Consider the following 7382-nt stretch of genomic DNA (forward strand, 5'->3'; position numbering starts at 1 on the left):
GGCCTTCCAGGCAGAGGAAACACAAATACAAATGCCCTCTGGTGGAAATATATCTACTGTGTCCAAGGAATAGCAAGGAAGAAGAAAACTTTGTGTAGCTCCAGTGTGGCTGGAGCAGAGAGCAAAAACAAGAGTGGTAGATGAAGTTGAAGACGAGGAAGAAGGGGGGAAAAGCTGTATCATACAAGGCTTTGCTGATCATCGAAAGGACTTTGGCTCTGAGTCAGGGTGAGATGGAGAGCCATTCCACCGGAGAGTATTGAACAGAAGGGAGTCAGCTTTGACTTGCATTTTCATAGGATCATCTAGATGTTCTGTTAAGACTATATTTTAACAAGGCAAGAACAGAAGCCAGGGAGCTATTGCAATAATCCAAGTGAGACATGAAATAATGGTGTTTGGATCACAGTAGTAGTGGTAGTAAAGAGAGGAGAGTGAAAGGTGATAGGCTCCTGGATGTATTCTGAAGGCACTGGCCTCACTACACAGGGCTGTGTGTGCGTGAGTGGTGCAGCAAGCTTGAAAGGGGGTGGGAGCCAGATTACAAAGCCCTTTGTATACCAAGTAAAGAAGTTAGGATTTCATCTAAAGGCAGTGAGCTGTCACTTACTCATTTTTAAGTAAAAGAGTCATATATCATATTTTATTTGAGAAAGCTAATCAAAGTTGAGAATGGAATTGAAGAGGCCATGCTGGAGGCAGGGAGATCTGCTAGGAGACTTCTGTCACTATCCAGATAAGAGAGGATGAAGAATTTAACAGACCAAAAAAAAAAAAAAAAAAAAAAAGAATTTAACAGAAACAAAGCTATCTAGCTATCACAGTGGAGAGGGGGGAATGGTCATGTATTAGTTTTCTATTGCTCTATAACAAATTGTCATGAACTTAGTGGTTTAAAACGGCACACATCTATTGTTCCACATTTTCTGTGGGTCAGGAATCCGGGCATGCCTTAGGTGGGTCCTCTGCTCGGGGCTTCACAAGGCTGCAATCCAGGCGATGGCTGGGCTGTGTTCTATGGAAACTTGACTGGGGAAGAGTCCTCCTCCAAGTTCACTCAGGTTGATGGAAGAATTCATTTCCTTGTGTCTGTAGGACTGAAGGCCCTGGCTTCTTGCTGGTTCTTGGCTGGACGCTACCCTCAGTTCCTAGAGGCCTCCCATAGTTCCTTGTCACGTAGGACCAATTACTTCATCAAGCCAGCAAGGAGAATCTGAGAGTGAGTCTGTCAGCAAGATGGAGTCCCAGATAACATTAGGTAATCATGGGAGTAACCTTCCACCATCTTTGCCCTATTCTGTTTCTTAGAAGCAAGTCACAAGTTCCACTCACACTCAAGGAGAGAAAATTACACAGGGCATGAACATCAGAAAACGGATTATTGAGGGTCACCTTAAGATCTGCCCACCACATATAATAAAGAATGTGGAGGACACAGAATGGACAGGATCTAGGATGTGACAGGGTCATTGTATGTGAGCCTTGTGGCTTGTGGGATCTTAGTTCCCTGACCAGGGATCGAACCCACGTGCCCCCTGCCCTCGCAGTGGAAGCGCAGAGTCCTAACCACTGGACTGCCAGGGAATTCCCACTACCACATTTTTAAAATCAAAGTATTTTTTATTTTAATGAAATAGACAATAAACCTAGCCCCAGGTCCTTATTCTCCTTTTCCTAAAACAAACGAACAAACCAAAAAAAACAAACAAACTCTTGCAGTTCAAGCCATGTGTTATTTTGCTGAGCTAAAAGGAAGTTCCTGGACCTGTGTGAATTTCTGTGTTTCTAATGGACTCTTGCAAACCTGGGAGACTGAACACAGAAATGGTATACCTGAAGCAGTGTGAGTGGTTTCAGGTAAGAAAAATTATTTATAGAAAATGAAATCATCCAGGAATTCTCAGTGTTTATATATAATTTACACATTTAAAGCCATTTTAGAATTTACATGTGTTCTGTAAAGGAAGCATCTTAGTTTGACTGTGGTTAGAGATTCTTTATTTCAAGTTTGCCAAGGGAGTGTGGGAAGGGGTGGCAGTTGTGCAGAAACAGGGGAGGGGGGAGAGCAATACTCTGTGAAACTAATTACCCAAAGGTATTTATGACAATTGTACATGGATGGATGGATTCCATGATTAGGTTTATTAAGGTCACATAGTACGTGACTCGGATCCACCAAACAAGTTTAGGTGGTTAAAGTGGAAATATTTGGGGAAGTTAACATGTAATTGTTTGAAAAGAATTAATTTGGAATGTCCCAGTTTCAAGTACACTGAATGACTACGTTCCTTGTAAGCCTTTCCTGTCTCTACCTGTTGTCTGTGGAAGCCTGTGGTTGTCACTGAAGAGGCCCGTTTGACAGAGGTGGTTGTCCACTTCCTTTGCAAGGAGCTGCCCTGTGGGGACCCAGGAGAGCCCATCCACAAACTTGTCTTTAGCTGATTCTGTCCCGTAAAACTTTTTCAAAACAAATGGCAGAAAACCCAACCTGAAATCACTTAAGCTATAAAGGCTTACAGTGAAGGGTGGCTCTTGCCAATATCAGAAGCAGCTGGTTTAAGAGCTTAAACAAAGTCACAAGATTTGTTTTTTGGTGGCAAGAGCAACCAGACCTTGTATCACATCATCAAGTCTAGCAGGAAAGACTCTGTCCCCCCAAAGACAAAAAATCATCTTTATCTTGACTTTCATTGGGCTGGAAGGGGTCATACACCTCCCCTAAATTAATCACTATGGTTAGGAGAATCCAGTTCTCTGATTGGCTAAGATCCAACCTGTTTATGTAAATCAACTCTATCTAAAGGACATCATTTCCAAGGAAAATTTGGGTATAGTTTTTACCAGAAGTAGGATGAGTGGATGTTGGGCAGTAAACACAGAAGAAAGTCCTCTTCACCCCATGAGAATGCCTTTTAACTGAGCCAGCAATTTATTTACATGGTAGCATGATTGCCAATGACATGGAAACCTTGATATCTGTGCAACTTGTACAGTTGTACCACTTACATCTTATTCTCCCCACCACACTCCCCCACCACACTCACATACTTCATTTGACTGAAAGCTCTAGTTAGAAGAGGCTCAGAAATATTCTATTGCTTTGTGTGCAGGCAAAACCTCAGATTAATAAGTGTAGAAAGCCCATGTCATGTACATAAGGGGAGAGAAGTGCCTCCAGATACAACAATCCACTGGGTACCGCCAATTAATTTATGCATTAGAGGTTTGAAGAGCACTCTCCTTAAAGGAGAGAGAGAGATGTAAGGATATGTAGGACTGCTTGTAAGGGATCCTCAGTGTATTAGGCCTGAGAAGAGGAGTTCCATATTTGGATGGTAAGAGGAAGTGAATTAGCAATTGGGATGGGCACAAGAAGGGACAGTGCTGGCTTGGAACGATCTCTAGTGCTACTAGATGCTTCATTCAGTTGTTCAGGGTTTCACTAGCAATACTAATATAGTTAGATTGTTTGCTCATTGAGACTAGTTATTTTCCTTCTCTTGTGGTATTTTTCTTCTATCATATTTGGCTTAAATACTATCTCATTCCACTACATTCCTCCCTCCATCCCTCCCCAGACCTTTTCACTGATGCCTGCCTGATAAAAGGCCCCACGTCTGATATTAACCTAAAAGTTCCGTGATTCCTTAGAGTGAGCTATTCATTAACAGCACCTAAATTACTGGTTGTTAGGCAAATCTTCTAATTCTTTTCAATCTACGGATCTGCTCCGAGAGGCTTCTGTAAATCTACCGCAGAAATAAGTGAAGCTTTGTGCCAGTTGTTAGCCCTAAGCAGAAGTTTGAAAGAGGGAGGAGAAGTTACTCATTTGCTCGATTCAGCATGGTGAGTCCAGGGGAGGGAATCAAGTGTACCTCAGGCTTGACAAGCAGCTCAGGAAAACACGGCTGCTGCCTGCCGACAGGACAGAACCAGGCAGGGGCGACTGGGCTGCTTCTGAGCATGGTCGTGGGTTCCTGCCGAATTGCTCTAAAGATCAAGCATTTTTCCATCTATTTCCTATGATGGCCAGAGTTTCCTGTGCTAAGAGGTACGGCTGTCTTCTTTCCTGTCCTTTTGTTCAGCAAAAACAAAAGCTAATTAAAGTAAACGTCAGAAGCGGTACTGGGGCAAGGAGTGGGCTTCGGGACTGGGGCAGAGAAACTTCCAGCGGCTGTGGCTGATTATGCAGATAAAGTGCATTTGGGAGCTGTGTGTCTAGCCATGTATGCATGCTTTTCAGTTATTATGATAAAAAAAAAAAAAGCAACCTCTCTGTGGGTTATTAAAACATGTCTCTAGGCCTCTGGAGCAGAAAACTGTGCTTCTAGATTCACAGAATGTGCATTTTTGTTTTACTCCATAATAGTCTAGGCTCATTTCTATTTCATACTTTTGTTTACCTCAAGAAACATTTTGCAACCAGCAAAGAAACTGGCTCTGCCTATGATTTTCAAAGAAAATTCAGTGGCATCATTACAATCACTGGGTAGGACAGTCACCATTATTGTTTGTTGTTGCTGTCATTTTTTTCCCTTGATGTTTCAGATACCTTACAAATCATAACTGAATCTAGCCACTTTTTTGTTTTTCAAATACATATTTAAATTGCTATAGTACTCAACTGCTGAATTCCATGACATTTATATATGTTTTCAATTTAAAGACTAGAAAAAAAATACTTAGGGCATTATTTGAATTGGTCATGCAGTTGTTTAATATATGAAATTTAAATGTAAATAAAGATACATTTAACATTGAATTTTCCTTGTAATTTGCAACTCTGGATATGTTCTCTGGAAAAGCAAACCCAGAAAATTGGAATTAAAATTTTTTTGGTGAGATTTGTATCAATTCCAGAGCAAACGTGTCTTGTGAAGTCAAAATTTACAAATGAAAATTGATACACCTTGAAATCATTATGACAGATCACAAATTCTTGGTTTAGAAAGTTTGCTAGATGTTTCCTTCATTCCTGATGAAATATTTCCTATTTGTGTTCTCATAAGTTGCAGTACATTTTCAAAATTAAGTAGAATTTTTTGAGCTCTTGCCTAAACAGGTCACCAAACCTATTTTTTGTATGCGCCTATGATAACAAGGCTGCTACAAACTTAGACTGTATGAGTTCTAGCAAAAACACCAAGGGTTGAGTCCTTTAGCATCATTTGGAATAACCCAGCCTCAAAGGCTTTCAGTAGAAGTGAAGTGTAGCAACATGTCACAGCAGAGGGAGCCAAGAGACGCCCAGGGAACAATAGACATCTTGTGGGAAGGGCTGAAATGTATGCGGCCCATTCCCATGGGAACGCCTGTAGTTCTTTCACACTGTGTGAAAAAGATGCTCCTTGAAAAGAATCTTTAATCCTTTCTTTCAAGGGAAAATCTGAGAACTTTATTGAAAGTTTCTAGAACCCAAATGGGTCTAAGTTAGTCACTGGGCATTTTAAACACAGGTGAATAAAATGAGAATTTTTTGATGCACAGTAGTGTTGTCCAAAGCATAATGTAAATAAATATTGCTATTCTAGAATTGTCTGAAGTGAAGAAACCAGAGAATATCCTAACCTGGAGTTGGAAGCTAGAGGCTCATTTCTTCAGAATAATTTGGCTTCCTGAGATAGTTATGTTTATTGAAATCCCCCCAAAAGTGGTATCCCAATAGCTGGGCGATTAAGTCCTCTGGTTCAAGTGTGTTTTCGTTTAGCAGAATCTACTGATGCATAATAGAGTAAACCAGCAATGTCTTATGAGCCCCCATTCAGCGTAGGTCACCTTGAAAAGTCATAAAGAACTTTGCCCTCTGGCGCCCTGGAGGGTATAATACCCTCCCTCCTTCCTAATAAACATGGGAGTGAGCGTGACACTTAAGTAGAAAGCTCAGGTATTTGGATTACCTGGCCACAAAAAGTCTGAGATACATTGTATTTCAGTCCATATCCGCTCTGTAAAAAAATTCACTGTTACTGTTTGGCCATGGTGGGGACAGCATCACAGTAAAGCTGTCTCTCCAAGAGAACAAGGCAAGTTTGCCGAGAAATCAACAGGGACACATACAAGATAGTGTATGACCTGCCCAGATATAAGACGGGGGGAGAGTACAACTAGGATATAAATATGACACAAATGGGGAAGACCTAGGCATCTTTAACGCTGTGAATTCAATGTCAGGTAGCAGTACAGTCATCGTTAGCATTTACAAGGTATGGCACGGGGACGTGTAAACAGGAGAATGACCTACAAGAATAATGATATTATTAAGGATATGATTGCTGTCACTCTTCGTGCGGTTGCCGTACGCCAGATCTGTGTGAAATGCTTTACATAATCTCTTTAAACCTCCCAACAACCCACATCACCATCCTCAGGTGTAAATAAGGAACCCGAGGCTCAGGGAGGTTGATTAATCTGCCCAGGTTTATACTGCAGGTAACGGCAGAGCTGAGCCCAGATGTGTCCAGGTCCCCCTGCACTTACCACTCTGCTCTTCTTACTGGGTCCCCATACTCTGTCCAATTCTGGACCCTAAGCTCATTTAAAAATGAAAGAAAATTGAATAAAAACTAGTGATAAGTACCGTGAATAATGAATAGAGGATGAAGAAGAGGGAAGACTAAAGAAATATAGTCTATTCCATTAAAAGGAAATAGAGTACAGCTACTGTATCAGAAAATTATCAGTGAGAGAATACACCTTCTCACAGATGACTAGGTTCTCTATTTTTATAAAGTAAACTCTTTAAGGGGACAGTCCTCCACATGTGGATGGCGTAAAAATAGACTGACCACCAAGTGTTTAGGAAGATTTAAGAGGTTATTCTCCTGAAGCATATGACCTGGTTCAGTGGCAGGTGTGTGGCCACCCTGAGCACACACCTTTATGGGGTAGCACCACTGGGGAGACACCTGCAGTGTTCACATCTTGGTGATCGTGCAGATGAATTTATCTGCAGCACAACTTTTTGTGCACTTTGTCAGCAGATAGGTGAATCCATGGGACGAGCAGACCTACTATAGGAACAGACAAGCTAGGGGTAGAGAATAATATGGTTTAAAACATGTTTTAAAGATGTGTCACTAACTTTTGAAACAGTAAGGAAGGGTTTAGGTACCTTTTTCTCCTCTGCAGTATCAACAGATGAAGCAGATAAACATTTTCTCTGAGTATTGCTGCAATATTTAAAGTACCAATCTAAGTCTGATCCAAGAATCTCCCAGCAAATAAAGTGGGAAAAAACAGGGTATGCATCTTTGTTGGGTGAGTTTGTTCTCTTTATTAGCAACTTCCTGCATCCTGAAACTTTCAACAATGTTGATCTAGAGGCAGAGCAAAAGTATGACTTCTTTAGGAGCTGTGACTCTTCCTGAACAAACTCTCAGTGT

Source organism: Aethalodelphis obliquidens, unplaced genomic scaffold (assembly GCF_003676395.1).
Source record: "Aethalodelphis obliquidens isolate GAN/ISIS:26980383/991018 unplaced genomic scaffold, ASM367639v1 scaffold1, whole genome shotgun sequence".
In the NCBI taxonomy this organism is placed as follows: Eukaryota; Metazoa; Chordata; class Mammalia; order Artiodactyla; family Delphinidae; genus Aethalodelphis; species Aethalodelphis obliquidens.